Consider the following 9,291-nt stretch of genomic DNA (forward strand, 5'->3'; position numbering starts at 1 on the left):
TGCTCTTGGTTGTCAACTTGACTACATCTAAAATTAACTGGAATCCATAAATGAAGGGCACATCTGTAAGATTTGGTGGGGGGAGAGACACTTGGTTTGAAGTGGGTGGATCCGCTTCTAGTCCAGACTTTTAAGGTAGCAAGACACATGCCTTTGGTCGGGATCTTGAAGCAGGAAGACGCTCCTTTATCCTGGGACACAGTTTCTGCTAGAAGCCTATAAAAGGAAAATGGAGGCTTTTGTTCTTCATCTGCTTGGTCTTACTTTGCTATCAAATTGATTAGAGCCTACATCTTCAGAATTCCAGTGTCCGCTGAAAAACACCTGAGACATTCAGACTCATTGACTGAGCAACTTCTGACTTCTTAAGCTTTCCATTCATAGACAGCCATTGTTGTATTAGCTGAATCATAGCCTCTAAGACACTGTAATACAGTTCTCATGTATTTATTTTTGTTGCAACTTAATAACTATAATTTTGTTACTGTTATGAATTATAATGTAAGTATCTGTGTTGCCCCCATGGTCTTAGATGACTCCTATGAAAGGATGACTCAACCTCAATGAGGTAGTGACCCACAAGTTGAGAACCACTGAAATAATAAATCCTCCCTTCTCTCTCTCTTTTATATAAGTTCATTCTATGAGTTCTGTTTCTCTAGAGAGCCCTGACTAATGCACTTTTGGATTACAACACTCTGATTTTCACTCATTCAATAAACAGATTAAACAATACTGCTTTCAGTCCTTGAGCACCATAGTGAAACTTCATGCCCCATTACACATGAGCGTTACAATCCTACATAAGAGCAAAAATAGCATTAAGGATTAAACATTAATACATATAACATGGATAAGAGTGGAGCTAAGAAAACTCCCCATGAAATCAAAATAACCTTCCAATTTGAAAGCTTAGAAATATTTATGCGTTCAGTTAAGGAATTGGTAACTGAGGAAAAATTCAATTGGAAAAGTATTAAGATTAAGAAACTTACAGAGGTGGAAACAAGCTGGCTAAAAGTTCCATTTTCTCTGGAGGGCTCTGACTTTATCAATTAAGCAACACTTTATTGTTTATCTTAAAGAAGTAATCGTAATCTGTTCATTGCTAAGACAATGTTTTCCAGTTATCCAAATCTGGCTATTCAGAGTTTGACACCTGCTGTCATCAATAATGCTTCACGGGGCAGGATGGGGAGTTCATTAGTTCAGCCTCCATCTCAGTATGCCGAGGCTTTCTCAGTTGCTGTATTTCAGGGTATAGCAGTCCTTCACATATATGCCACATTTTTTACAATGAAGATTAAAAAAGAAGTGGTAACAAGTTGATAGCAAACAAAATTCAGTTTTTACTCCAGAAAAAGAGATAAACAAATTTATTGAAAAGTTCATTAGGAAAGGTGGAGATGATCATCAGTTTACTAAAAGGAGAAACAGATCAAATAACGACTGCTAAGGTTCAAAATAACTAAATTCTCACTGGCAGTGTTCCCAAGAAATTAAGACAAGCTTCAGGGTTGGAAGAAGGCCATGGGTTGACAGCAGGTGTATCTCTTTTTCTGTTTGTTAGTTTCTGTAATAAGGAGCTCTATACAGAATGGTGTCTAGAGAGGAAAGGAGTGATAACAGGTACTCCACCCTCAGAGAAAGTGTGGAGATGAGTATATAAACTCACAATAGGTCAACAAGACAAACTATTGGCCTGTATGAAGAAACTGGAAAATCAAAAGAAGGGACACTTCTAAGTTTTCATGAAGTTGTGAAGATTTTTGACACAGAAGACTTTGCAGATGGCTTCTGTGAAGTCATCCTTTGATGGTGATTGGATAACTGCTGTCACATTGTCCATGTAAGTCAATTTTGACCTTTCAAAAATACACCTCAATTAATGGCTAAGAAATATATGAAATAGTAACACAATTAAATTTTTACAGTTCCTTTAAAATGTTTGGATACAATAGTGGACAATGAGTTCACACTTACCACCATCTTGGTGATCAGGGTGCCCAAAAAATATGAAGTGCATCACCTATCATTTTGTATCAAGTAACAAAAAAAGTGTATTCCTTTTCAGCCTGTGATATCTGTGAGCAAAATTGTTAAGGATGCATTTATATATCCATTTTAAGAATTACAACATATTGAGATTGGGACCTCTGTTTCCTCTTTTTTCTGCAGACTTTAAATTTCCAACAGGGTTGGTGAATTTATAGACCAATAGATTCAGTTTGTATAGTTGTTTTCTTGCACAAAATATTTAGGAAAAAAACTCATGAAGTAGATTCCAAGTGATATGTTAGTATTTATCAAGTAACTTCTTGTTTCCTCTAGAAAGATACAAAAACCTGGGCTGTGGTTTATTAAAGCTTGTGTGGAGATTTATTACAGAGAGTTAAATTCCCTTCCAACATTTGATTTGGGGAACAAGGGCTTCAGAGCCTGGAAGAATTTTACTTCTTTCTGAGTTACTCTGCAGGGCAAAGGTCACAATAATGATTTGTGTTCTTTATGTTCTTTTATGTAACAGTGACAATCATTGTCATATTGATCTCTTTGTGTGCTTGCTGGTTTATTTATGTGTATGGGTGCTTGGTATGTTGGTATACCACATGCATACTTTGTGGGCACAGACACCAGAAGAGGATGTCTGATCCCCTGACACTGAAGTTATAGATCATCATGAGACACCATATGGGTGTTGGGAATTGAACCTGGGTCGTTTGGAAGAGCAACCAATGTTCTAGCCCTGTGAGCCACCTCCTTCCCAGCGCTGTTATACCTGTCAGAACATCTAGCTATGGAACCTTGGAATGCATGAGCTAAAGTGACTCAGTTCTCATTTTAATAACATTTCTTAAATGTTTTCTTAAATACAGAATTAGAATAAGTTAGAAAAAGCAATCATATGTTTATATTTCCCATTGTATTTTATTTTCTGAAAATCTTTAGTTATACATTTAAAGTAATGTAAATATTATTTCACTTTGGTCATAAAAATAATAACTATAACATACAAAGGAACAACCGTTGTTTTGAGACTGGCTTTATACTGGTGAAGAAAATAATACACAGAAATGTTTGTTGCTTCAGTATTGATTTCTACTGAGAAATCATCAGTCTTAGCCAACGTTTTTTAACCAGAAGCATGCACATCAAAACAACGAAACAGTAAACAACATTTTGGCGTTGTCATAACTTAGTGTTGCCTTCACTGAATGTGTCTCAGAAATTCTCCCAGAGGTCAGAAAACCACTCAGAACTGCTGGGCCATTGCACTTTCTTCTTTGGCCGGAGGGTGGCAGTAGGTTTGACGTCAAGATAGGCGGCCTTGGCTGGAGCAAAGCTCCTTTCTGCTTTGTCTTGGAGTAATTTCGTAATCACCAAGGATGCATTTCTTTAGCAAACAAATTGCTTGAATTTAGTGAAACAATCTAGAATACCTGCTATTTCACGGGGGGGGGGGGGAGTAGTTTCATTGCAAACTGTGCTATTCTTTAATGTAATAACAGCATTTATTTTCATCCATGTGTTCATTCACTAGTATTCAACAAATATGTTTCTCCGTCCCTTCCCTCCCTCCCTTTTTCCTTCCTTCCTTCCTTCCTTCCTTCCTTCCTTCCTTCCTTCCTTCCTTCCTTCCTTCTTCCCTCCCTCCCTCCCTCCCTCCCTCCCTCTCTCCTCCCTCCCTGCCTTCCTGCTTGCCTTCCTTCCTGCCTTCCTGCTTTCCATATTCCCTTTCCTTTCAGTTCCTCTCCTCCTACACCTCTTTCTTCCTCTTCCCCCTCTTCCTCCCCTGCCACCACCTGCCCCCTGAATCACGTTGGCTGCCTGGGAACTCCTCATGTAGACCAGGCTGCCTTAAAATGTGCAATGATTCTCTGCCTCTGCTTATTGTCTGCTGGGATTCCACTGGTGTTTTTATGAGTAACATATAAGAAAAGACTATTGTGGATAACAATCCATGCTGTTTGCAGCTAAGAAAGAGTGAAACAAGATTAAATAGAGACAGATTCTTCCCTTTGTATGTCTTCCCTTGGGTAGGGTGACTTGGTTAAGCATTGGGAAGGTGATTTGTTCTTGGCCAAGGAAATTACAGGCCAGATTTTTTTTATTAATATTTGTGGATGTAGACCTGTCCTTTGGCACTAGTTTGGCTCACAGAAAAGAAGCACACATCTCATGGTTATCAGAACTCCCAAGTGTGTGGATACAGTGAGTATTGATCTTGGCCTTCTGTTTTGCCATTACAAAAGTCAGATTAACTTCTGGGTTTTTTATTTTAAAAACATATTTATTTTTATTTTATGTGTATAAATATTTTGCTTACACGAGTCTGTGTAGTACATGTGTGCCTTGCGCCCTTGGAGTCCAAAAGAAAACATCTGACCTGGAACTGGAATAGCAGATGGTTGTGAGCCATCCTGAAGGTGCTAGAACTGAATCCCGGTCATTAATCTGCAAGACCGACAAGTGCCCTTAAACTCTGAGCCAACTCTCCAGCCCCAACTTCTGTATTTTTTCTTGTAATTGTCTGAGTCAGTAAATACCACTATTTGCCTCAGCTACTTTGAAATTTCCGTCATTCTCAAAATAATCTTGATATTTGTTCCTCTTGCTATGTACCAGTTGCAAAACCCCCTAAAAAAAAAAAAAAAAAAAAAAAAAAAAAAAAAAAAAACTATTTGAAATGCATCACACCTGAAAAAAAACTTCCTGGCTTTTAACTTATCCATCTTCTCCATGTTGCCATGGTACTCCATAAAGACACCAAATTAAGAAACTTAATATCTGACCTCCCCCACCCCAAGGGAGGAGCAGTCCTGCTAGGCCACAGAGGAGGACTTTGCAGCCAGTCCTGAAGATACCTGATAAAACAGGGTCAGATGAAAGGGGAGGAGGACCTCTCCAATCAGTGGATTTGGAAAGGGGCAGGGAGGAGGTCAGGGAGGGAGGGTGGGATTGGGAGGGAATAAGGAAGGGGGATACAGCTGGGATACAGAGTTAATAAAATGTAACTAATAATAAAAAAATTAAATTAAAAAAAAGAAACTTAATATCTTAGATTGATCAAATCTATTCTTCTAGTTAGGGAGATTTGAGCTGCCTGAGAGCAGGGATAGTCTCTCTCATTTTTATATCTAATACAGTTATTGGTACCTAAGATATCCTTTGAGTGGTTGATAAATTTCCAGGAGGTGACAGATGGGGTCAAAAGACTTCCATGTCTGGAGATTTCCAGCCCAGCCTAACAGTGGTCCACACAAAGGGGGATAATGGGTACCACCACTGGGAAGTTCTAGAGTGTTCTCCATATTTCTCTGCCTCAAGAAAAGTTCCAGAAAGGAGCTGGGACTCTTGATAGATAAATAATGACAAAGGTTGTGGTGATGGTGAGCATAGTGATGATGGTGATGATGATGATCTTCAAACCTACTTAACTGCAGCTGTATGGCCATGGCCTCTAGAATACCATAGGGAACACTGACTCTCAATAAGGAATGTGAAAGCTTACTGATCTTGTTGATCCCATCATTGTCTCCCTGTCCTGTAGTTTTGTTTATTTGGTTGGTTTGGTTTGGGTTTTGTACTTTCCTTTCCTTGCGGATTAATTCCAAGCATTTAAACGCTCCATTTGAAATATTGAGTAAACTGTGCATTCCTGTGAGGAAATTGACACCATGTCATATTTTAGTGCTAGCAATTAGTGTGTGTGTGTGTGTGTGTGTGTGTGTGTGTGTGTGTGTGTGTGTAGCAGAGGACCCAAGAGGCTCCCTATACCTCCAATTCCTTCCATCACCAGTCAACCATAAATGACTAGAATTGCTTGCATAAAGGTAGTTATTTCTTTATGGGGGTTGCTCTGAAGCTTTATTTTGATGCTAATTATTGGCCCTCAAGATCTGGTTACACCTATTCTTGTTTTGTAAACCTGCATGATTCATTGATTAAAGGCCTATACCTGGGCAGGGCTGAATAGGGTAGGTGTGGCTAAAGTTCCTAGGCTTTGGCGTACAAGAGAATCACTGGACAGAGATGGATGGGAAAAGAGGAGGAAGGAGGATGCCAAGATGGGTTAGTGTGGAGAAGTAACTATATGATCTGAGTTGATGGACTCCAAGGATGGCATGGCTGAAGAAAATACCGATAAAAATTATAAGCAAGTGTATTGGAATTATGGATGGAAGGTATACTAGATAGAGATGATTAAGGTGGATAGCATTGAATAAGGGCTGGGAGATGGGGGTTACATTATTGAGACAGTATGGGTTAAATATCTTCCGGAATCAAGGTCATTAAGGCAATTATAAAATCTAACAGGTGTCTGTGTCTCATTATTTGCGACAGCGGGTTAGATAATACCACCATGAAAATCTTAGGGCTAATAATAAACATTATATAGCCCAACACTTATTTTTTAATTATTATAACAATTTCCAGAAGTTTTCATTGAAATACAGACCTTGGCTTTTTTTTTTTATAAGTCCCACTTTCCATCAGAAACTTAGGGCTGAATCCTTCTGATTTCAGGAGACATATACTCTCCAAGACTTTTTTCAATTTTCATGCTGTTAGCACAGCTAAAAGGAAACAACTGCTTTCCCACCAGAATAACTTGTACTGAAAATGAACTCATTGACAGGGATATTTATTGAACCCACAGACTTCCACTGGGTGATTTGCTCTAACAGGAGCAAAGGAAGGAAATCTGAGGCTCTGTCAGAAGACTTCTCTCAATGAACAACAGGAGTGGAGGATCCATTGCTGATACAGTCATCTTCAGAGAGTCAAAGATGAGTTTTCAGCCACCCCAGAGAAACATCCATTTAATCCAGTGCAATGAAAAGTATTTTTCATTTACCAACATTGAGAATTTTGTACTCTTTATTCAGTTTGCAAAACTTGAGGACACTGATATATATATACCAAAACTGTGAGGACTCAGGATGGATTTAAAACAATTCAGAGGAAATGTTTTGGTTTGTTTTTTGTTTTGTTTTTGCTTTGCATTGGATTTGAAATGTTTTGTAAATTGGGAATATTTCCGCTTAAGCAGTGTAAAATATATAATCAGTTCTACTTGTTGCATATCAAATCCTTGCTACTGGCAAGTGTTTTTCTCATTTTCTTTATTTTGGTTGAATCCAATGCAAACTATAATACAAAATGCTTAACAAATTCAGTGGGTACTGTGGGAAACAAGAGAGCCACCATGAGTAACTTCTATTTAAAGAGAACACTGTGGCAATATTAAAGCACTGACCTTCTGCCTCTAAGACATGTACATAAGCAGATGATCACCAAGGAAACCAGTGCTAGGTGAATGATTTTAGCCCACTGTAGTGTGATATACATTACAGAGCAGACAGCATGCTGCAGTGAAGAAGAGTCACTAACTGTGTTGACATTCATGTCATCCAAGTCCCTACCTTCACACATTTAGACTCCTTCTCTGACTATAATGCTTCCCAGCATGTTGCTCCAAACTAAAGACATGCCTCCCTACCCAACACTGATATCTTAAAAAATGATTTTAATGACCTCTGGTTATAAAAATGTGGGTTAATACTGCCTTTTTTTAACTCTGAAAAGATATCCTTTTTTGTTACATTAGCTTTGCTGCATTTCACCTCAGAATGACAGTTAACAAATTTATAAAATAAACCCTTTAAATATCCAATTCGTTAAATATTTACGGTATGCGAGTCTTCCTCAAAGCCTTAACTCAGACATTTCATGGGAAAACAATGGCTGAGGTGTCCGTTCTAATCTTTGGGCTCTCATCTTATGTAATAGTAGGCATTATCCTACAATTTACTCGAAATGGAATTTGAAAGCACAGCGCGCGGTGGGGGGGGGGGATTGATTCGGTGGAAGAGGGTGTTGGGGAGCTCTCTCCTGGGTCGGAAGGATCCCTGTTGGTGGGAGGGGGGGACATGTGAGCAACCAAGGACACCAGGGCCAGCAAACAAGGAAAGGTGTTGCAGATGTCCAATGACAGGGGGTTGTGGAAAAAAAATGCTTCAGAGCAGGAGCTGTCCCTACAAGACAAGCAGTTTCCAACCCAGACCCCAGAGCAGGAACCTGCCAGGTTCCCTAAGTCCAGTTCTCCATGAGCCAACACTCACCACAGAAACTGCACGGGGACCATTCTAAGCAGCTGGCCCTCCTGGTACTGTGTCTGGCCCAACGACAATTCGTCCTGCTGCTGGTGGCCAACCTCCTGACCCCCTGACATGATCCCTGAATTTGAAACCCTGCAGTACTTGGTACATGGAGAAAACACTGAACATGAGATGGAGATTCCTGGGTCTCCTAGTCTGGCCATGGGAAACTCTCTAGCTCAAGAGCTGTGTTCAGAGGCTAAGACTTCAGGGTACTGTGGTCCAATTATCCGGACCATGGCAAAGCAACTGAACAGCCTCACATATGCTCTGGGGATCCCACTCACACCTGACTGTGCCTCAAACGAGATGTGCCAAGATCATATCGAGGAGAAGAAAAGGGAACTGAACCCCACAGAGTCAGGCAGCCTAGCAGCCCCAGTCCTTCCTTCTGTGCTTTAGCTCTCTAAGGCCCAGCCTTCCTCTGAACCCAGAACTCCAAAGGAGAAAGGGCCTCTTCCTCCTTCCTGTCCCACCTCGAGTCTGCCCAGCCACAGTCGTTAAAAGCCAGGTACCCCTGGGCACGTCTGCCTTAACAGAACTGCTCTACTCGTCTGGCCCTACCCACCTGTGATTTCAACACCACCTTCAATGTCTCTGAGGAGTCCCCTCCAAACCCAGCATCCATGAACTTGTTGCCTGCTATAACATTCTCCCAGAGATGAGCAGCACAGACCAGCCCCTTTGTCCCCAGTGTACCTGTCCTATTCACCATAAAGGGCCCTACGCCTTCTCCTCTTGCAAGCGCTGCCAACAAGAAGAGGCACACTGTGAGGTGTTACTCTCCCAAGGCCAAGTCCATGGCTGCATTACCTGCCTCCCCAGCAGCACCTTGAAGAAGCCAGACAGACCCTTCACAGTCCCAGAACCACCCTTGAATGCCACTGCTTAGTGACCAGATGATTCATAAGGGACTGACTGATTGGGGTGACAGAGTGCCGTTAACTGAGTGTTCTGACCAGGAGGGATTTCTTCCTACCAACACCTCTAGGCTAACAGCCTTCTCTGGTCCCTAGAGCTTCTCTGGTCCCAAGAGCCCCAAAAATTAGTACAGAACGGTATCTTATAAAATCATGTAACATGTACAAATGGAAAATGAGCTCTGCCAGGAAGATGTATTGGTTGGCGT

General features: G+C 40.7%; 1 pseudogene; it reads left to right on the forward strand.

Annotated features, from left to right (window-relative positions):
• The first annotated feature begins 7,985 nt into the window (after positions 1–7,985).
• LOC129673678 (kinesin-like protein KIF18B) lies at positions 7,986–9,054 on the forward strand (annotated as a pseudogene).
• Positions 9,055–9,291: the final 237 nt, after the last annotated feature.

The sequence above is a fragment of the Psammomys obesus genome, unplaced genomic scaffold (assembly GCF_907164565.1).
Source record: "Psammomys obesus unplaced genomic scaffold, mPsaObe1.curated_primary_1811, whole genome shotgun sequence".
Classification (NCBI taxonomy): domain Eukaryota; kingdom Metazoa; phylum Chordata; class Mammalia; order Rodentia; family Muridae; genus Psammomys; species Psammomys obesus.